The sequence below is a fragment of the Rhinopithecus bieti genome, unplaced genomic scaffold (genome assembly GCF_001698545.2).
Source record: "Rhinopithecus bieti isolate Rb0 unplaced genomic scaffold, ASM169854v2 scaffold_62793, whole genome shotgun sequence".
Taxonomy (NCBI): Eukaryota; Metazoa; Chordata; class Mammalia; order Primates; family Cercopithecidae; genus Rhinopithecus; species Rhinopithecus bieti.
In genome coordinates, this window is record NW_016824412.1 from 997,074 (window position 1) to 1,021,061 (window position 23,988).

The window sequence follows — 23,988 nt, forward strand, 5'->3', positions numbered from 1 at the left end:
AACATTATGTGGCATATCAGTGAAGGGGACAAGTTTCCCAGATGGTCAATGTTTAAGAAGAACCATTATCTCAGAAGGTTACCTAACTCTAATGACCTTGACTTAGTGCAAACTCTTCAAGATCAAGTGGAGTTACCTAATTACAAAAAAATCCCTCTCAATTCCTAACATAGTCCTGGATGTAGGACAAGGATTTACTTGAATTTTGCATTTTTGTTACTTAATTTGCTCTTTTAAATTATGGAATGTCAGGCATTGAAATATGTATAGAGAATATACATATTTCATAAGGAAAGTACATCTTTTCCATCACTCAGTTCAAGAAATAAAACATTATGATGATAATTGGACCCCCACTTTACCTCTTACCACTGAAAGATAACCATTGTCTTGAATCTGGTGTTTGTCATCCCCACATATGCCTTTGCGTTTTCACTCCAGTTGTCAGTAGCCATAAACATTATGTGGTATTACTTCTCAGGTTTTAAAATGTTGTATAAATGATGTCATAATATATCTTTCTGCAACTCTTTCTGGTTCAATATTATATCTGAAATTTGTTTATGTTTGCAGATACAGCTCCAGTTTATCAATTTAGCTGCTGTATCATATGCTATTGTATGAGTAGACCACATTAGGACATTCATGTTGGCATCAGCTCATCTCTAAAACACACAGTGCTGCAGTGAACATGGTTGTATTTGGTTCCTGGCATATATACGTGAGAGCTTCTCACACATAGTTGTAGAGATCTAGTAGTGGGTTTGCTGGGTTTTAGGGTATGTGTATCATCCATCTAACTAAATATTGCTACAGTGCTGTTTAAACAATTTACAATCCCATCAGCAGAGGGTGAGTTCCTGTGGCTTCACATTCTTGATAATCACGTCATTTTCAGATTTAGATATCTGATAAATTTTTCATGTGTATGTTTACACACACACACACCCCTACACATATCAGAGTTCTTAGGGGAAAACAAAGCTTTACTAAATGAGTAGAGTTGAATCTGGAACTTCCCAGAGAGCAATAAATGGTTATTATAAAAATCTCAGCAACTTAGAATTAATTGGATTATTTTTAAATTATACAAATAACATCAGTAAGGTCAAGGAAAAGTACAAAATAGCCTATGGTATTATCCCATTAACATAGTCATTTCATTTTTTAATATAATAGATGCTCATTGACTTGGTAATTACTTGTTGCCTTAGCCAAATTGAATGATTTTTAAAACTAATTCACTGTTAGCTAATTTTACATTTTATGTAAATGTTCCAAATATATTTAGTCTTCTACTGGTGTTCTATTAGGGTTGAATTAGACTGTAGTTAAATAATAATGATCAGAACAAACTTTCAAGTCAGACTTGTTTTTATTTTAGCAATTATCTCTTGCTACATTGTAATTCCCACGAACATCTCTGGTCACATAGAGTATCTGTGCTTTTCCGTAATTCTTTTGCTGCAAAAACTCTGTATACACAAAGCAAAGCATTCTAAAATATAAACAAAAGATTATAGCACAAAACAGAGGTTCATAAAATTAGCCTCTGATCACTTTTTTCTTTTTCACCAATTCCATTCTTTTGTTACTGTCCTGGTGAAAAGCAAGCATTAACTATGGGTGATAGTATCCTGACAGGTGGGTTTTAGAGGACAATCACTGCTAGATGAAATGTTAGGTTCATCCCAGAACCAACGACATGGGCGTGGCTTTCCAGTTTTAAGAATGAGTAGAAGATATTCCTAGGAAATTCCAATTCTAAATGCTTTTAGAGAAGTCCAATCTGAGATATAGATGTGAGGAAAATAATGACAATCTTTTTCAGACAGATACATCATCAAAATCGATGCCTGAACTGTGCAGAGCTTTCAAAGAAAAGTTAACTCTTATAGGTTGGTTTCCCCAGTTCTCAGGAGAAATGAAATCACTCCTGGTTTGTCAGGTCTTCTTACTGATGTCTTCACTCAGAAAATTCTTCTCCTCAGATTTGAGATGGAGAACAAATTTAGCATGCTATTAGCCAATTGTTTTTGTGAAAAGTCCCTGTTATTTACCACACTACCTCTAATAGATGATTATACATTCTGGTTAGAACCACATAGGATTATACATGTCAGTGGAGCTATCTTCTTTTCTCCTATGATGACCTTGTATCTTCACCATCTGCAAAATATAAAAATATTCACTGCTTTTAATGTCATGATATTTGTTCAAAATGTTCCTCCAGGGTCTGCTCCTTCATATGCCACATATAAAACAAACACAATACTTTTGTCATTTTCAATGGTCAAAATAGAAGTCCAGCTCAGGGTGATGTGATAATAGAAATAAATGAACAATATATAAGAAGAATCATAGACATAATTCTTCCTGGAAGAATGCTGGTACATTAATGATTTGACATTCCATGCTTAGCAAATTTAGTGGTTGGTATTAAGTAGGTGCTTGAAGGGGTGTGCAATAGACAATATCAAGGTTCTGTCCAGAATCCTTGTAATCTTTCTTTTTTTAACATTAATTTCTAGGACAATATTCCTTCATTTTCTGTCTTCCCCTGCTTGGCCTCCCTCCCCAACCATTGCCATATGAGCTTTTGCTTCCAACATCAGCACCTACTATTCTTCGAGGACTGCTGTTAGCTACTGGACCTGTTTTAACCACATGCACCATGAGTACCTGGAGTTTACATTCTTCTTAACAGCAGCTCTTGACTAATCAATAACCTGGGAGGAAGTAAGAAAGTCCACCTTTCTCTTTATCCAATTTGCTAGTCTGTGTCTTTTACTTGGGGCATTTAGCCCGCTTACATTTAAGGTTAATATTGTTACATGTGAATTTGATTCTGGCATTATGATGCTAGCTGGTTATTTTGCCCATGAGTTGACACAGCTTCTTCATTGTGTCAATGGTCTTTACAATTTGTTATGCTTTTTGCAGTGGCTGGTACTGGTTTTTTCTTTCCATATTTAGTGCTTCTTTCAGGAGCTCTTGTAAGGCAGGCCTGGTGATGACAAAATCTTTCAGCATTTTCTTGTCTGTTAAGGATTTTATTTCTCCTTCACTTATAAAGCTTAGTTTGGCTAGATATGGCATTCTGGGTTGAAAATTCTTTTCTTTAAGAATGTTGAATATTGGCCCCCACTCTCTTCCGGCTTGTAGGGTTTCTGCAGACAGATCTACTGTTAGTCTGATGGGCTTCCCTTTGTGGGTAACCTGACCTTTCTCTCTGGCTGCCCTTAACATTTTTTCCTTCATTTCAACCTTAGTGAACTGATAAGCAACTTCAGCAAAGTCTCTTGCACATTGATACAAAATCAATGGGCAAAAATCACAAGCATTCCTTTACACCAACAATAGGCAAGCAGAGAGCCAAATCATTAGTGAACTCACATTCACAATTGCTACAAAGAGAAAAAGATACCTAAGAATACAACTTATAAGTGTATGTGAAGGACCTCTTCAAGGAGAACTACAAACCACTGCTCAAGGAAATAAGAGAGAAGACAAATGGAAAAACATTGCATGCTCAGGTATTTCACAATCAATATTGTGAAAATGGCCATACTGACCAAAGTAATTTATAGATTCAATGCTATCCCCATCAAGCAACCATTGACTTTCTTCACAGAATTAGAAAAAAACTACTTTAAATTTCATATGAAACAAAAAAGAGCCCATATAGCCAAGACAAACCTAAGCAAAAGAACAAAGCTGGAGGCATCAGATACCTGACTTCAAACTATATTACAAGTCTACAGTAACCAAAACAGCATGGTATTGGTACCAAAACAGATATATAGACCAATGGAACAGAACAGAGGCCTCAGAAATAATGCCACACATCTACAACCATCTGATCTTTGACAAACCTGACAAAAACAAGCAATGGGGAAAGGATCTCCTATTCATTAAATGGTGTTGGAAAACTGGCTAGCCATATGCAGAAAACTGAAACTAGACCCTTTCCTTACACCTTATACAAAATTAACTCAAAATGGATTAAAGATTTAAATGTGAGACCTAAACCCAGAAAAACTCTAGGAGAAAACCTAGGCAATACCATTCAGGACATAGGCATGGGGAAAGACTTCACGACTAAAACACCAAAAACAATGGCAACAAAAGCCAAAATTGACAAATGGGATCTAATTAAACTAAAGAGCTTCTGCACAGCAAAAGAAACTATCATCAGAGTGGACAGGCAACCTACAGAATGGGAGAAAAATTTTGCAATCTATCCATCTGACAAAGGGTTAATATCTAGAATCTATGAGGAACTTAAACAAATTTACAATTAAAAGAAAACAACCCCATTAAAAAGTAGGCAAAGGATTTGACAAACCTGACAAAAACAAGCAATGGGGAAAGGATCTCCTATTCATTAAATGGTGTTGGAAAACTGGCTAGCCATATGCAGAAAACTGAAACTAGACCCTTTCCTTACACCTTATACAAAATTAACTCAAAATGGATTAAAGATTTAAATGTGAGACCTAAACCCAGAAAAACTCTAGGAGAAAACCTAGGCAATACCATTCAGGACATAGGCATGGGGAAAGACTTCACGACTAAAACACCAAAACAATGGCAACAAAAGCCAAAATTGACAAATGGGATCTAATTAAACTAAAGAGCTTCTGCACAGCAAAAGAAACTATCATCAGAGTGGACAGGCAACCTACAGAATGGGAGAAAATTTTGCAATCTATCCATCTGACAAAGGGTTAATATCTAGAATCTATGAGGAACTTAAACAAATTTACAATTAAAAGAAAACAACCCCATTAAAAAGTAGGCAAAGGATATGAAGAGACACTTCTCAAAAGAAGACATTTATGCAGCCAACAAACAAATGAAAAAAGGCTCATCATCACCTGTCATTGGAGGAATGCAAATAAAAACCACAATGAGATACCATCGCACGCCAGTTAGAATGACGATCATTAAAAAGTAAACAACAGATGCTGGAGAGGATGTGGAGAAATAGGTATGCTTTTACACTGTTGGTGGGAGTATAAATTAGTTTCAACCACTGTGGAAGACAGTATGGCGATTCCTCAAGGATCTAGAATCAGAAATACCATTTGACCCAGCAATCCCATTACTGGGTATATACCCAAAGATTTATAAATCATTTTACTATAAAGACGCATGCACACGTATATTTATTGCAGCACTATTCACAATAGCAAAGACTTGGAACCAACCCAAATGCCCATCAATGATAGACTGGATAAAGAAAATATGGTACATATACACCAGGGAATAATATGCAGCCACAAAAAACAATGAGTTCACGTTCTTTCCAGGGACATGGATGAAGCTGGACACCATCATTCTCAGCAAACTAACACAGGAACAGAAAACCAAACACTACATGTTCCCACTCATAAGTAGGAGTTGAACAATGAGAACACATGGACACAGAGAGGGGAACATCACACACTGGGGCCTGTCAAGGGATGGGAGGCAAGGGGAGTGATAACAAATACCTAATGTAGATGACCGGTTGATGGGTGCAGCAAACCACCACGGCACATGTATACCTATGTAACAAACCTGCACGTTCTGCACATGTATCCTAGAACTTAAAGGATTAAAAAAAAAAAAAAAAAGAAAGCCTAACTCTCTTGCCTCAGCTCAGGACATCTCTGCAGCCTAACTTAGACGCCTGCGTTTCCTTGAAGGATTGGGCTTAAGCTGCCCTCTATGGGACTTCGCCTGAGATGACACCCTTATTTGCCTTGCACTCCTTCCCTGTCTTGCTTCCTTCCTTACTGGTTCTCCTGTGAGGACTCCCTCAATAACTCACATGCACAGAAATTCTCAACTCTGGGCTGGCTTCAGGGGAATCTGGTCTAAAACAGAATCTTAGAGAGGCTCCAGCCTAGTTGTCTTTTAAAACTTTTGCTTACAGCCACACCTCAAAGGAAAACAAAACATCTACTTCTTGCCTTGAACATTTTAAATATCTATTTTTTTCATTATGAGTTTAAGTGGTTGAAAAAGATGTACGTTGTGACATATTATAAAACTGACATTTAAAATAAAACCTCAACATTTTCTCTTAACTTATCCAACAGAGTCTACCATTATTTACTAAAATATATGCAAACACGCTCATGTTTAAATGTCAGATAGTTTATAGTGTTCATTTCTGTCCTTAAATTTGTATTTCCCTTCCACTTTCCCCATAGAATTTCATTCTAACTCTAATATGTTTATATGCTTTAAAATATTTTGTTTGCCTAATCATAATTCTCTGTAAAATATATATATTTAAGTGTATGTTCTTATTTTCTATGACGATAAGCATCTAAGTATTAACACTTTTAAAGATGAATTATCATTAGAATTTATCAAAACTATATATATTTAAATTTTGGTAATTCTATTAAGACAAAAGTAAACATTTTGCTCGAAATACATTTATTAGTGAAATGGATAGTTTTCCCTGTTATTTTACTTATTACTGTTTTTGCTAGAGTAAAGCAAGATTTAATATCAGAACTGATAGAATTATTAATATCTATTGTTATATATTTAAGCACTGATAAATATTATTTATGTCAATGGATCTTGAGGGAGTTTTGTCAGAGCAATGTCAAACAACTACTTGATTTCTTTCTGAATCATATCCCAAAATCACCCAGTAATCTTTCAAAAGTTTTACAAAACAATCAGTTATCTAGTCATTTAGATGACATTTTCTAATTTCTGAGAAATATTGTTTAAAAAGTGCTTTACCAAATTTATCAAACGGCTATTAATTATACCCGTTACTCTTTTACTAAGAGGCACTGTATTTATCTTGAAAAACTAAAATGTTTGGAAAAGTTTAATATTGCTAAATTAAGCACACTTGACACTTATATTAGTAGTATATTTTTTGATAAAATATTTTAATCATCTTTTCTGTATGTTTTTACTTCAGAATTTTGAAACTTCAATTTAGTTCATTCACTTTATGGGAAATGTTCCCCATGTAGCCTAATTGGAAGAAATGGTCTTTATTGTAAAAGCCAATCCACACACACTCTGCCTTTAAAAGAGTCTAATCTCATCTCTCAGTTGAAATAATTATGGTATTTGGGGGTTCCTGTGATGATATCTTACTATGATTCTATCCCAAGATAGGTTGATAGCTCTTGCCATAGTGGGTTTTTGTTTTGTTTTCTGTTTTGTGGTTTTTGTTTTTTGTTGTTGTTTGGTTTTGTTTTTTTGTTTTTTTGTTTTTTGCCTGACAAAAGAATGCTTGCTCTCTGTTTTAGTCCATTTAGGATGCTATGACAAACTACCATAAACTGGATGGCTTGTAAACAACAGAAATCTATTTCTCTCAGTTCTGGAGGCTGGGAAGCTTATGATCAATGCACTGGCCCATTCAGCATCTAGTGAGAGACCTGCTTTCTGGTTCAAACGTGGTGCCTTCTCACTAAATTTTCACATGGTGGAAGGGAAGAGGAGTCCCTTTGCCTCCTTTATTATAAGGACACTGATCCCATTCATAAGGGATCTACCCCCATGACTTAATCACAAATGTCCTAACTCCCAATACCATGATCTTGGGGGTTAGGACATCAACATACTAACTTTGGGGGGACACAAACACTCAGGCCATAGCATTCTTCATCCATCTATCTCCAATACACTCACTGTTTGTTCTCATGGAAATCCCAGTCAGGAGAGACACACCCTTTGACAATAGTTGGGAAATGGGAGGGGCCAGATTACAAAATGAAATTTATCATCATTGCTATCACCCTCCCTCCATGATACTCCAGAATTCAAAACGTTCTAACATGAGTTCAAATACCCCATTTCTAGCAACACACTTCTTCCTTAACAGAAGTATGTACAGGACGGAAAAGATTTGAAGCCTTACCTGGGTTTATGGTGCTTTGATTAAAGAAGGACTACAGACAGAATATTTTTAAATGACTCCCAGTTTGACAATCCCCACTCCACCCCACCCCAAATACTTCCCTAGAGGGGTTTTACATCTGGGGCAAAGCACCACACTTAGATTCAGAATGGCTGAGAGATGTGCCGTTTTGTGTGTGTGAAGTGGGGGATGTTTTTAAAAGGGGATGCACAAAAGGATGCCCTTCTGTGATTCCTCAGACACAAATACATTCTCAGGTAGATGGAGCCCTTTAAGACTAGCCTTTGAAATCCACGCACTGGAAAATCTTTGTGTGTCACCCAGTATGTACACCCCAGTATAAAAAACACTGGCTTTGTCCAAGCTTTTCATTACACTGAGAAGAAAGTTTAGGACCAGAGCAATCAGGTAACTTCTCAAGATCATAAAGCTTGTTAGTGACAGAACTAAAACTAGCACTGGAGTCTCCTCATTCCCAATCTGGTGTTCTTTTCACCATAACCGCTAGCTCTGATATCATTTGTTATCATCACTGTCATCATCAACATGATCACAATTTTAAATAGTAGCTAACATTTATTAAGCTTTTACTCTATGCTAAGAGCTGTTTGAAGTACTTCATATTCATTTACTGCTTACATTAGCCAATGACGTAGGTTATATTATTATCCCCATTTTGCAGATGAGGAAATGGAAGCTCAGAGAGGCAATGTGACATGCCCAAGATCACATGACCAGTAATTGCAGAAATAGGATTCAAATTTACAGCTGGCTCCAGGATTAACTCTTTCAACTCCTGTTTCCTGAAGTGTTTTCTACAAAATACTAGCCCTATAAAATGCTGTTAAAAGATTCTGTGTCCAGATTGGTTTGATTATAGCTGTTTTCTCAGAATATTAATATAATTTAATATTCCATTAAAGACAATAAAAGTCCTGCAGAAAACCCATATCTACTTATCGGTGATTTCTAGAGAAATGTTTTTTCCCCAAATACTTATTAATATCCAATGAAAGGACCCCTATTAAAGAAGTCTGATTTAGACTTGATATTTATAATACTAGGTCAGTGGTTCTCAACCTCTGGAGGCTCCACCTCCAGAATTTCTGATTCGGTAGGTCTGGCGTACAATCCAAGAATCTGCATTTCTCATGAGTTCCCAGATGATGCTGATGTGGCTAGTCCAGGGAACAAATTTTGAGAAACACTACAGTTGATACTGGAAAAATAAAGACCAAGAAACAAGCCTTGGGTTTGGCTTAAAGAAAAAAAGATACAGTTCCACTTAAAAATATCTACATCAAATTGTTGAAAATGTACTTTATAATGAGCAAACAGAAAATCTGTCCTTTAAGTAGAAATATATAATGAAAATATCAAACAAATGGACAGATGAAAAGGAAAGTTCAATCTCTTTAGGAAAACAAAAGATGAACAAAATAACATAAAGTGATAATTCTATACAATGGATTTATATTTTTAATTGTCAAATAGATGATCAAACTTAGATAATTCAAATAGGGATAATACAAGTTGATTATATTCCAGGGATAGTGTATATTTTGAGCTTTATATGCATCATCTTCAACTTTTCAACAACTCAGAGATAGATTTTATTATTTCTGTTTCATGGCCTAACTTTAAGGTAAACTTATTTTCTATAAACATAAGAGTATGAATCACTATGATGAAAGTATTGGATTAATTACTGTGAATTCTTAGGTAAGATGCTTCAGATGTCTGTAGCTTCCATTTCCTTATCTGCAAAAGATAAAGTACAACTCAGTGACTTCCAGTCACTAAGCTTTCATGAGTGCAAGAAAAAGTCAAGCTGATATTTTCTGAAGAGACTCAGATTGACTTCAGGGAGCAGGACTGGCCAAGTATAACTAAACCAAGCTGTTGGCTAGAGATCTGAGAGAAAAAGAATTAAAGACATCATCTATTTCTAGATGTATAACATATCATTACAATAGAAAAATGCAGAAAACTTTTGGAGAAAATAATGAAGAATAATAACAAACAACAAAGATGCACACTTGATGATAATCCTTTTGATTCTACCAACCTTATTATTTTCAGCAGCAAATCACCTTGAGATATGTAAAGCTGTCTAACAGGAATGATTCAACGAGGATTTATAGCAGTGTTTTGCAAACTTGAATGCACATTGAAATCACCTGAGAGCTTCAAAAAACAAAACAAAACGAAGAAACAAAATAACTGATGCCTGTGTCTTACCTCTAATGTAACTTAATTGATATGGAGTGTGGGCAAGACTTTGGACTTTTAAAAAAATAACTAGGTGATTCTAACGTACAGACAAGTTTGGGAACTACCAATTTACAGGGTTCTTTCCTGTGAGTAATTTTTAATTATATCCCCTGCTATAAACTGAAATGTGTCTCTTGCCCACAAATTTATATAGTGAAGCCCTAACCCCATGTGACTGTATTGAAGATAGAGCCCTTAAGGAGGCATTTAAGGTTAAATGAGGTCATAAGGGTGAAGCCCTGATTTTACAGAATCGTTACCCTTATAAAAAGAGAAAGAGACACCAAGATCCTCTTTCTATCATATGAGGACAAGGAGAGGAGGCAGCTATTTGCAAGCCAGGAAGAGAGCCCTCATCAGGAACCTTATAGGCTGGCACCCTGATCTTGGTCTTCCAGCCTCCACAACCATGAGAAAATAAGTCAATGTTATTTAAGCCACCCAGTCTATGGTCTTTGTTATGGCAGTCCAAGCAAACTAATACACCTCCTCTTCAACCCACCATTTCTGTTTCTGATCTACCCCTTATTCCTTCCTCCAGATGTTTGTAAAGCATCCTGAATCAGAAGTTACCAAAACAGAGTCATTAGCAAGGCCCTAAACCTCTTTGAGTCTCAGTTTCTCCATCTGCAGACTAGGGATATTAATTTCTGTCTCCCACAAAGGGTTTTTAAGGGAATCCAATGAAACCATGGGTATGAAATTATCTCACAGACAGTACAGCTATTCACATGGGCAATCTGTGTCTGGTTCTCACCACTTTTTCTTACTCAGCCTTCCTCCCTTTCAATCACCCACTTGATTTCTCATTTGTGTCCCTTCCTTAATTTCACCTGCCCAGTATGTCTCCTGCCCACTGGGTCACCGGTCATTTGACCTCACTCCAACTCCCTGGCTGTCACATATTTCTCCTTTAGAACAGGTCTGCTGGTGACAAGTTCTCTTAATTTTCCTTCATCTGAGAATGCCTTTATTTTGTCTTTATTCCAGAGGGAGAGGGATATCTTTATTGGATATAAAATTCTGTGTCCATAGTTCTTTTCTTTCAGTACATTAAAGAGAAAAAAAAAAAAGAAGTTGTTCCACTGTCTTCTAGCCTCCGTGGTTTCTGATGAGAAATCGACAGTCATTTGAGTTGTTCCCTTATTTTGTATCATAGTTTTTCCTTAGCTGCTTCAATATTTTTTTTCTTTATCCTTGGTTTTCAGCAGTTTGATTATGATGTGTCTGAATTGTTGATTTTTTTTCTAGCTGTTAAAATCTGTAAATTTATATCTTTTAACAATTTAGGGGTAATTTACGAATTTGGGTAAATTTTTGGTCATTGTTTCCTAAAAATTTTTTTTTTTTCATGAATCTTTCTACTTCCCTTATGGAATTCTAGTGAAACAAATGTTAGACATTCTGATACTCAACAAGTCTCCAAGGTTCTGTTTGCCTTTTTCTCAATCTTTTCTCTCTTCAGTTTGTGTAACTCTATAATTAATCTTTCGTCAAGTTCATTGACTCTTTTCTTTTCTTTTCTTTCTTTCTTTTTTTTTTTTTTTTGAGACATGGTCTTGCTCTGTTGCCTAGACTGGGGTGCAGCGGCATGATCATAGCTCACTACAGCCTTGACCTTTGGGGCTCAAGCAATTATTCCACCTCAGCCACCTGAGTAGCTGGTACTATGTACAAGTGCAAGACACCACATCTGACTGATTTGCTGTTGTTGTTGAGATGGGGTCTCACCATGTTGCCCACGCTGGTCTTAAACTCCTGGGCTCAAGTGATCTGTCCACCTCAGCTTCCCAAAGTGCCAGAATTACAGGTGTGAGCCACTGCACTCAGCCTTCACTGACTCTTTCTTCTCTCATCATCACTCTGCTCTTAAGCTCATCCAGTGAATGTTTTAAAATTTTAGATATTGTATTTTTTACTTCTAAAATTTCCTTTGGGTTCTTTTTTGTGATCTCTATTTCTCTGCTTGAAAATGTCTATCTTTCCATTCATTTCAAGTTATTTACCTTTACCCCATAGAGCATACTTATAATAGCTACTTTAATGTCTTTGATCATTGCAACATTAGAGTCACCTTGAGGTTGGCATTTGTTGGTTGTCTTTTTTTTTAAGAATTGTTCACATCTCCTGGTTCTCTGTATGTGGCATAATTTTGGATTGTATCCTGAACATTTTGAATATTATGTTGTTTAGACTCTAAGTCCTGTTATGATTCTCTGTAGAATATTTTTGTTTTAGCAGGCAATCATCTCAGGTTCAGCATGCAAGTGCTGTCTGATTAACTGTGAGTAACAGTCACAGTTTAGTTTCTAGGGCCTCTGCTATTCTTTTTAGGGTCTTTCTTATCCATGTACAGTTTAGGGAAGAGCCTGAGACTCATATAGGTCCCCTAACTACAAGTAGAGTATTCCTTTGTTCAGCTCTCTTCTCTCTAAGGTTACCCACACATGCTGGCCCACAAGGTCTTCTTTTCCAGTTTCTCTGGCCAGAACTACTTGAGACCATCACTACGACAGTTACTGCTGTTACTACTTGAGACCGTCATTACAAGTTCCTACTATTACTGCTTGAGACCATAATTATGAGACTGAACAAAGGGACAAACGTAGAAATGAAAACTTAAGACAAAAGAAACTTTTAAAGGAAGAGGAACAAGGGAAGAAGAAGAGAGCTCCCTGCTTCTAGTGAGCAAAGTCAGTCCCTGAGCTTCCACCGCCCTTTGTATTTATTGAGTAGCAAGAGCAAAGAGGAGGAGGTAGCGATTGGCCAGCTGCTTAATTGATCACAGGTTCATATCATTACTAACAGGCTTCAGATGTACCTAATTACAAGAAACACTTGCTTTTGGGGCATGACTGCCCTCAGCATTCCTTCTGGGTGGCATACGCAGTTGGTCAGTTTGCCAACATTCTGCATTTAGGAGAACAGTTTGCTGTTTACTCAAATAGCCTCCAGTGGTATACTGAGTTGATCACAACCCTCACTCTTTCAGCCTTCAGCAAGAAAGAAAGGGCTTCTCTTTAATTTTAAGTGTCTAGCTTTCCACTTAGCTGCCAACTGATGCCCGCCTTCAAGGCAAACCCAAGAGAGAAAAGGGGAAAAAAAGTAGGACGTCTTTAATGCACAGGGCCTCTTTTTTCCTAGTTCTTCTGGCCAAAAAGATGAGGTTTCTAAGGAAGTTCAGCCATCTACTTCACTGCCACACAGTTCCTGTACTTGAGCTTGCCCTCAGCATAAAGCCTCAAAAGAAAAGGGAAAAGAAAATGAGAAACTCATGCCCCTTCACAATATACGTGCTTTTGCTTACTTTTCAGAGTTCTCAGGTAGTTGCTTTTTTATTTCATCCAGAATTTTCAGTTGTAATCAGTGGAAAAGATAAGTGATATGGGCTCATTCCATTTTGAAACAAAAATGAACTTATTCCATTTTGATGAGAACCAGGTATTTCAATATACTTATATTTAATTTTATTTTATTATATCTATCTTCTCTCTGTGTGTCTGTATTTTCCTATTTTCTCTATATTCACTTCTCTTATTTTCCATCATTTTGCTGATTTTGTTCTCTCTACATATAGATATACCTACAATTATACCCATATCTAAAACTATGTTTATGTATGTGTGTGTTTATATATATATCTAGAGCTTTAACTATATCTATATTTATAAATGTGTTTATATATATATATAAACTTTTTTGAAGTATACATACATGCCCCTGTATGGGATTTTATTATACAAATATCCCAAAATTTATTTTTTTATTCTGCTTTTATAAGCATTTTACTACATAATTTTTGGTTAATATGTATATTTCTATTGGGTGTATACAATGAAGTAAAATTGCTGGGTCATTGGATATACATATTTTCAGCTTTAGTAGATACCCAGGAATATTTATTTTAAAATCATTTCCCACATGACTCTGGGACACAGAAAGGACTATGAATCACTGCTGTAGAGCCAACAGCTTCCTGCTCTCCATCTCCTATTTTGCTTTTAGCTGTAGGTCCATTTCCCTACCCAGCCTATAAAGCTGCCCACAGTCTCCACACAGATCTCAGAACCATGGTGGCCTTGTCCTCTCCACGTCCCACTGAGGCTGAGGCTCAGCTAGGGGCCTCCATCTCAAACCAAAAAAGCTCTAGTTGCTAAGGGAGAGAGCAGATATCGAGTATTAAAACTCTGGAGGCTCCTTGCACAGTTCCCCCTCACCCTGATCTTGCACAAAGATGCAGGGCTGCTTCTGCTTACTTGGGACCTGCTGTCCTTGTTCTTGTCCCTCCCACTTCCCAATTCCCTGACTCCACACCAAGCATTTATACCTGCTTGTAATTCTGAATATGTCAACAAAGACTATTTTTTGCCTTTCTGAAGTTTTATCTCCCTTGGATCCTTAGATGATAAGCCCCTCTTTTATCCTCATCCTGTCATCTCTGCCTCTCCTAGTGAATTCTAACTGCTCATCTTCCACCAGGAGAAAATCCAAACAAAGGTACCTGAGGGTCTTCAACTCTATGGTACTCAAGATTACCTTCTTTTTCTTGCTGTTTATCAACCACTGGAGCTGAAATTTCTTCTAAATGTGCTTTTGCCTTGTCTTTCATTGCCAATTTCTCAGTTGAAAAGAGCAGGTATAACTTCTGCATCAAATCAGTAGCTGTCCCAGAACCATTACTATGATTGTTGCCTAATACAAGGAAATGTTGCACCTGGGAATCAGATTCATCAAACAGCTCACCATTTTCTGTCTTTATTTCATATATCCCAGGAATAAGTCTGAAGTAATAGAGAAGAGAGATAAAAAATTAGTTAGCCAAGTCCCCTGAAAGATTAAATGTGAATACCACCAGATCATATAAGAGGAACCCATTTTATGTATGTGATTGGAATAGTCCAAGTGCAGTTCACAAATGAAATTTGACTCGTGCAATTTTCTAATATTCTGAAGGGAAATTAGACATTTGTGTCTGCAGTTTAGAATTCCAAACCAATATAATTTCTATCATTAAATTTTTATTGAGTACTTAGGATTGTACTTTGTAAAATCAAACTTGAAAGAATCCTTCCTGCCAATCCTCATATGTGTTTTGTTTTCTAAATGGCCAAATGTCGTGTTTTGTTTTTTATGTTTTTATTCTGCTCTAAAAATGTTACGTGGAATCTTTGATATAAGTTTTCTGTTTTGGCAGTAACCAATATTAGAGTTACGTTATCTAGTTACTGAAAAGGTACTAATAGGAGGCATTTTTGGTAAAACAAACAAAAATGGAAACATAGTTCTTTCAAATATAAGTCCTGTTCTATCTGTGATTAATTTCAGATCTGTGCTATCATCACAAACGAGTAGCATTTAAAACACACACACACACACACACACTTGGATCTTGAAAACTAAAATGCTGTTCATTTCACAGTTTTCTTAAGGACTGTTTCCAGTTGTGGTATGATGCAAACTTGGAATTTCTCAACTCACAATACAGTGTTTTCTGTGCCACCATTCTCTGGGTTGGGAGAGGTCATGTTAACACATGTGGCTTTCATATCTTTGGTGGGATATTTGTTGATGGCACCTGGAGAGAGAGTGGGCTGGTTAGTCTAAATTTTACCCATCTACATTATTATCTCACCCAAAGTCAGTTCATATTTTCATGTGGTTGGCAGTGTTTTCAGGAACAACTTTTATAACGGACTTGGCAAAATAGGCACACTCTAACATGGAAATTGTTTGTTCTTGGCAGAGTCAAGAAGATACAGCCAGTCATTGAATAAATAATTCCAATGCTCTATCACATATTTGTGATATAATTTAAGGACATCTCTAAATTCTTCCTATCATTTGTTTCTCTCCCTATAAAAGGAGGATCTTTCTAGAAGACTCTATTTTTTTAAAAAATTATTTATTTATTTTTTATTTTTTGAAATTACACTTTAAGTTCTGGGAGAAGACTCTATTAGCTATTGAAATTGTCTGCCCTATTTATCTTGGGGTTGGGAGAAGCCAAATTTTTACTTGCTACTAAATATAACTGCTAAATTCCAAGATTCCTGAGAACTATGTAAGCCCTGGGGCTTTACGCGTGCCAGAAAACCCGCATCCTTGTGATTCTCTAGTAAACTTGCAGCAGCGGCAGAGACCATTCAATGTAACCTCTGTCACATTCCTAATTCCCAGCACAGGCTAGGACTTGTTTGATGTTACAAGGTTTTGGATGTGCTGCTATATGCTTGTCTAAAGTCACAACACATGGGCAGAGGCTGGGGCAGCCAACCTCAAAGCCCCACTGTGTAAAGACACCCTTAAAAATCCCTGCCAGCTGTCTGGAATAGAGGCTTTAGAGGAGATTTGTCCCTATGGCTCATAAGAATTCAAGTCAGAACTAAGGTTAATTTATAATGACAAGACAAAATAGAAGTCCTTGGAGTAGGTGGAGGGCAGTGTCACTGCGATATTATTTATTACAGCAGTACACCTTGCTAAGGGTTTAGTAATTAAAGTATGATTTACGAGACAAGAGCATAGCCCTGGGGTCAGAATGTGAGGGGTTGAGTCTAGAATTTACTAATTATTACTTGTGAGATTTTAAGCAGTTTATTTAACATTTCTGAATCTCAATCTTTTCACTTACAAAATGGGGTTATGAATACCTTCCTCTGAGGACTGCACTGAAGATTAAATGACACAATCAATTTAAAGAACCTGACACATAGTAAACACTCACAGGTTAGGGCTAAAGGGCACTTTTCATCCATCTGAGGATTTCCTGGCTAAAACTTTGGCAGTGCAGCAGCAAGGCTCATGGTCAAAAAATCTGGGAATTTTCTCTGAGATTTTTTTACTCCCTCCTACTCACTTATACTCTACCACCCTTAACTGAAGTGAGGATCATTTTACTAAGTCTGCTGATGGACTGTACACAGAAACATTAAATCTATCACAAAAGCAATCAGAGAATTAATGACTTACGTCTGATTAAATGGACAAATGGCTTGACAAACTTGATGATATAGTTCCAATCTGGCTTGTGGGTTCGGCCAAGTTGGACCAAGTGATGATCCAGAGGGTGGCTGGCTAATTCTTCCAATTCTTTGTCATTGTGTTTAGGGCCAAAGGAAAACACAAATATGGTGTAGTCTTGACACTTGGCTCTCAGAGACACATTCCTTAAGACTTCTTTGTCTAAAGGGTTGGTTTCACCAGCAGATACTACAAAGATAACTTTGTTTTCCTCAGATTGGGGGTTCCTACAAAGACATTGTCAATTGTCCACTGCAAGGCATGGCCAATAAAAACATCTCCATTGAGCTGTTGAGAGTCTTGGAGATGATGTTTCATTTGGTGTATACTGTTGTAAGTAACCAAATCAAATTCCAGGTAGACAGGGCATTCTTCAGTGTTAGGCATATAGCCTGGGGGAGAGTAGCTCAAGACAGCAACCCTGTCTCCTAAGGTGGAGGTCAGTGGATTGGGGGCGATGTGAAAGTAATCAAGCACTGAGGTTATAAAAGCTTTTACTTCCTTAAACTCATCACTTCCTACTCTTTGGGAAGCATCTATAAGGAAAGCCACATCCATGTAATATTCTTGAAGAGAGACATCTCCAGGTTCATTAGTATGATCTGGTTCTTCTTTTCTGCCATAATTTTCATGTCCTGCAACAGAATAACTCAAGTCATTCTTTTTAATGAAAGATAAGTTTGGAGCTCCTAGTCATAGATGGCAAATACACAGCATGAGGGTATTACCATGCTTCATTTCCATACTCATGGCAGACATCAATAATCACATTGCTTGTTCCCAGATGCACCCTCCAAATCTGTACCCACATAGCACATGCAGAGCCATTACCATTTGACACATATTGTCACATAAGAAAAAACCCATTTGCTATCCTATCTCAGATCTTTGTGAAAGGATTGATTTATCCTCCAGTGATTTTAATATGCAGGATGAGAAACATTCATTTTTAATGTACTTCACATGGCTAAAAAACTTGGAGTACACATTTGCATGAAATTTAATTATATGTAATGACCTCAAGAGAAAGTATAGATACTAAAGTTACATTTATTGGTGGCACAAGCACAAAAACCTTTATATATGTATTCAAAATATATACCATACAGCAATGTCGTGAGAGCAAGTATAAACAAGTGCTGACTTTGGAATCTAAATGCTGTGTGAGATATGACATACTCTAAGAAGCTGGTACTCAAAGTGCCTGCAAACAGTTCATCAGCCCACTTTAAGGTAAGGAGTTTGCACCATGATGTAAGTCAACTATATTACTAAGCACACTGATTAGTTCAGCTGACATTTATTTATTTATTTTCATAGCAAGACTTTCTCTTTGAAGAAAACATTGTCTTGATTTATATTCTGAGACAAGCTTCTTATCTTGCTGCAGACCAGCACTTCAAGTAGTTCTGCTCTAAGCCTAAGAGATCATGAAGCCTGTCTACAATCATATGAATGATGGCTGATTGGCGAGGCGGCAACAGGAAATGCCAGCTCCGAAAGACAGGAAGTAGATGGCCAATGTTCTTTGGTTTTATGAAAGAAGTGAATTTGTGAACCTAATCAAGAAAAAGTAGATTTTTAACTGGCAGAAATGTATTGATCTCCGTTTCTACTCAACCCTTTGTTAGATACTTTTACATTATTTTAATTCTCACAACAACAAATGAGTCAACCTTTATTAATACTATAAACCTAATATAGAAATAAAATGTCAAAAAAAATACCCCACCACCATGGGTGAAGTTATTAACTGTGAAAATGCTTTATTAGATAATGTTTGATGGTTAAATGGGCCTGCCTTCCAGTATAAATTCCATATTATCTCTTTTGAAATCTATTGTTGGATTTAACTTGCTAAAATTTTCTTTAGAATTTTGCATCTATGTTCACATCCTTATGAACGATGTTCTGTAGTTGGTCGGTAGTTTCCCTTTCATGCGATGTATTTGTCTGGGTTTGGTATCAGGGTAATCTGGCCTCAAAAAATGAGTTGGGAACATTCCAAATCTACTCTTCTAGCTATTTTGAAATATGCAATAAATTATTGCTAACTGGTGTTAACTTTAAAGTATATAATAAATTATTGTTAACCATGAGAACACTAGATCTTATTCCTTCTAATAAGTATCTTGTGCCCATTAACCAGCTCTTCTTTATTCCCGCCTCCCTATTAGCCTTCCTAGCTTCTGTTAACCACCATTTTATTCACAGATATCCCAGTTATCCAGATTTGATCATTACACATTGAATGCTTCTATCAAAATATCACACGTACCCCAAAAATATGTACAACTATTATGTATTCATAAAATTAAAATAATAAAATGAAATAAGTGAGTTGTGAAATATTCCCTTTTCTTTAATGTTCTGGAAGAGTGTTCATAGAATTGGTATTAGTTCTTCCTTAAATTTTTAGTTGAATTTACCAGTGAAATCATCCATACCTGGAGTTTTCTTTATGGGAAGATTTGAAGTACAAATTCAATCTCATTAATAGGTATAAGGCTACTTAGGTTATTTCTTCTTGAGTAAGCTTTGGTCGTTTACACATTGCGAGAAATTTGTGTATTTTACCTAAGCTGATTTATAGGCAAAAGATTGTTCATGGCCGGGCGCGGTGGCTCACGCTTGTAATCCCGGCACTTTGGGAGGCTGAGGTGGGCGGATCACGAGATCAGGAGATCAAGACCATCCTGGTTAACACAGTGAAACCCCGTCTCTACTAAAATACAAAAAATTAGCCGGGCGTGGTGGCGGGCGCCTGTAGTCCCAGCTACTCGGGAGGCTGAGGCAGGAGAATGGCGTGAACCCGGGAGGCGGAGCTTGCAGTGAGCGGAGATCGCGCCACAGCACTCCAACTGGGCGACAGAGCGAGACTCCGCCTCAAAAAAAAAAAAAAAATCATTCATAATATTCCCTGGTTATCCTTTTAATATCCTTGAATACATCTCCCTTCTCATTTCTGATATTGGGAAGTTGTGTCTTCTCTTTCTTCCTGGTGAGTTTGATTATAGATTTATCAATTTTATTGATCTTCTCAAAGAAACAACTTTTGGGTTTATTGACTTTATTGTTTCTCTTTTTTCAATTTCACTGAATTCCACTTCATTTTTACTATTTTCTTTCTTCCACTTACCTTGGGTTTATGTGGTTCTTCTTTCTCTGATTTCTTAAGGTAGAAGTTGTGATCATTGATTTGAAACATTTCTTCTTTGTCAATATAGGCATTTAATGCTATTTATTTCCTCCTAAGTACTGCTTAAATGGAACCTCAAATTCTGGCATATTGATTTTATTTTCTTTTATTTCCAAATATTATACTTTCTAATGTCCCTTTTATTTATTCTTTGACCACAGACTATTTGAAAGTGCTTTATTTAGTTTCCAAATACTTAGGGAGTTTTCAAAGATCTTTCTGCTATTGATTTATAATTTAATTTTGTTTCGGTCAGAGAACACATTTGCTACCACTTGAATCCTTTAAAATGTTGAGCATTGTTTTATGGTCCACAATATAGTCTATCTTGGTAAATGTTTCTTGTGCACTTGAAAAGATTATATATTCTACTGTTGATGGAGTGTTCTACAAATGTCAGTTAGGTCAAATTAGTTGACAGTGCTGCTCAAGCCTACTATATTCCTGCTGATTTTTTTTTTTAATCAATTATTGGGAGAAGATCCTGAAATTAACTAATACTCTTTTCATTTTTTAAATATTTTTTCCTTTGTGTTTCATTTTGGAGAATTTCTATTGCTATGTTTTCAAGTTTGCCAATCTTTTTGTTTTGCCAAATCTAACCTGCCATTATCCCATTCAGTGTATCGTTCATCTCAGACAAAATGGTTTTCGACCCTGCAAATTCTATTGGAATCTTCTTTTTATACCTTTCATGTTTCCACTTAACTTTTTAACATATTGAATACTGTTACAATGACTGTTTTGATATCTTTGCTAATTCTAACATCTATGTCTGTTGTGGTTTGTTTTTTGAGTGATTATACTCTTCATTATGTTTTGTGCATTTCTGCTTATGACAGACATTGGGAAATTTTCCTTGTTAGGTGTGAAATACTTTTGTATTCTTGTAAATATCCATGTGCTTAGTTCTGGAAGGCAGTTAAGCTGCATGGAAAGAGTTTGATCCTTTTGGATCTTGCTGTTATGATTTGCTAGGTGAGTCTAAAGCAGTGGTTAATTCAGGGCTAATTATTTCCTATTGCTGAGCTAAGACCTTCCTAAGTTTTCTCCCCATTACTATGTGAATTATGTTCTTTTCCAGGCTTGCTGGTGGGAAAAAAAACATGATTCCTAGTCCTGTTGAGTAAATGGCACTATTTTAAGAGGGTTCTTTCCCTGGTCTCAGGTAATTCCTTCACATGCATGTGCTGTCAATACTGTCCTGAATAACCCAGGGAGACCCTCTGCAGACCTCTGGGGTTTACTCTCTGTGCAGTTATCCCTCTCTGGTATCCCACCCTGTCAGCTGTCACTGTCTTGGGCCTCCTGTTCTCTCAGCTCTGAGTCCTCAGCTCCAGGAGCTCATTGGGCTCCTCCTCCTCAATGCCCTCTTCTTGTACCATGGCCTGAGAGTACTCAGGACTATAAGCCGGAGCACTTGTAGCATTCATCTGTTTCCCTTCTCTAAAGATTACTGTATTTCATTTCCTAATGTCCAGTGTCTTAAAAGTTGTTATTTCATATATTTTGTTTATTTTTTCTCTTTTGTTTATTACAGTTGTGAGGTAAATTCAACTACTTTACTCCATCTTGGGCAGTTCTAAAAGATGATAACTGACCATCTTGTTTGAGATGCTTCTTTCCTTCTTACAAAGGACTAAGAACTGGTCATATATACACCACATTCTTCCTTTATCACTAAATACATTTATAGTAATTGAACAGGATTTTGCATTGCACAAGCATGTTTGAAATTTATGGGCCTCCTATTCTCCACCAGGAACCCAGTGGCAAACTCTTCTTAGAATTTCTGGTCAAGATTGAGGTCCCTGATTAAACAACCAAACATGAAACTAGAAGTGCAGACCACAGCATGTATTTTGTATTCTTTGCACATCACCACCAGAAACACTTCTAGAGTTCTCAGCCATAGTGTGTTAGGAATTGTGAAGATTAATTAAATGAACATTTCTAACTTTTTGGAGTTTGTGATCCTTTTTGGAGTTGTGGAGTTGACTAACCATTACCTGTGATGTTACCATGATCTCTGTTTTCAACTACAGCATTTCAGTTTCTTTAAAAAGGCCAACCAACACAGTTTGTTAAACATAAAGAAAAGCATGGCTGGGTGTGGTGGCTCATGCCTGTAATATCAACACTTTAGGAGGCTGAGATAGGAGGATCACTTGAGGCCAGGGGTTCAAAATCAGCCTGGGCAACATAGTGGACCCATCTCTACAGAAAATTTAAAAAATTAGCCGGGCATGGTGGTGTGTGCCTGTAGTCTCAGCTACTCTTGAGAGGCTTAGGCAGGAGGATCGCTTGAACCCAGGAGTTTGAGGCTGCACTGAGCTGTGATCACACCACTGCATTCCAGCCTGGGCAACAGAACAAAATCCTATCTCTAAAAAGAAAGAAAAAGAAAAAGATATTCATAATATTCTAGTAGATTCATAAATATTCTAGTAGAAGCAAAAGGGTTAACTTACCACGTTAGTGAAATATTTTTTTTCTGCAAGCCCATACCAGAAATATTACTGTTTTTCCAGTTTTTTCTTTATAAACAAGCAAAATCTCAATCCTTTTCTAAAATACCCCTCAGAACTATTTTCTAAAGAGGTATATTTCATCTACAAAATGTCTAAAAATAGGTCCCTTCCCAACTTAAAGGACTAGAATGAGAATCTCTGAGGCTAAATGTAGATGATGTACCTTGAAAACTCTAAAATTTAGTCAAACCCAGGGTGTGATTATTCTACTTGGAGAATAATTCATCTTACTTAGGGAGACAAGGTCTTCAAAAATATTTTCTTTCAAGATAATCTGGCAGAAGTGTGGATAAAATATACCCATAGCTCACAATGGTGCTGTGTATTTTCTGGAAATGTCAACCCAGCCAAATTCTCATCTTCAACTCTGTGAAAGAATTTCCTTAGAATGGCAGAGGAAGGGGAGCTGACCTACTTTCCTACGGGCAAGATTTGGAAGGAATTAGGGATTCAGCAGAATTTCCAGGGAAGCACCCCCAGAGAGTAGCCTGACTTTGGCCAATGACTCAAGCCACAACACCAAATGTGCTCCAGTAACGTTAGGGAGAAGCGGGGCTGGAAAGGAAACTTAGAGAAGGGAGGCTCTAACGGACTTGGGCCATCTGGACTGGGATGAGATATACTGTGAGGCTGCTATGCTGCCTTTCATGGCATTTGTGGGAAATCTCAAGATATACATGAATTATCCAGTGGCCTGCTTTGAAATTTGTTCAGGGGACAAAATTAACCATGTGTTCTTCATAGGCAAGCCACATGTACAATTGAGGCTACTTGATCTGTGAGGTTCTGTCCAGATGAACTGTACCTAATATTTTCCAAGTTGATATTTTTTATGATTTCCCATGAGATTAGCAGTACTTTCTTTTGGCTTTTCTACTTTCTTAGTATTTAATCAAGCATTTAGTTTGCTTCAGGTCTTGTGCTCAGCTCTATGCTTGTCTTCTTTCATTTAATCTTCCTTGAAGCACTATGAGGGTAGAAAAATCACCATTTCCATTTTACAGATGAGCAAACCAAGCCTTGGAAAGGGTGAATGAGTTGGCTAAGAAAGGATGGCTGATAAGTGGTAGAGG

The 23,988-nt window shown here is 36.8% G+C and overlaps 1 protein-coding gene across 2 annotated transcripts in view; it reads right to left on the reverse strand.

Annotated features, from left to right (window-relative positions):
- Positions 1-1,359: 1,359 nt before the first annotated feature.
- Positions 1,360-23,988, reverse strand: part of LOC108522239 (collagen alpha-5(VI) chain) — a 107,662-nt gene continuing 85,033 nt past the window's right edge. The window contains exons 37-40 of one of the 2 annotated variants that reach the window (XM_017862308.1): positions 17,135-17,820; positions 15,644-15,740; positions 14,702-14,946; positions 1,360-2,169 (exon numbers count right to left, since the gene is read on the reverse strand). The gene's annotated coding sequence lies outside the window, so the exon portion shown is untranslated. The remainder of the gene's footprint in view (positions 2,170-14,701; positions 14,947-15,643; positions 15,741-17,134; positions 17,821-23,988) is intronic. The other variant, XM_017862307.1, reaches the window with a different exon arrangement.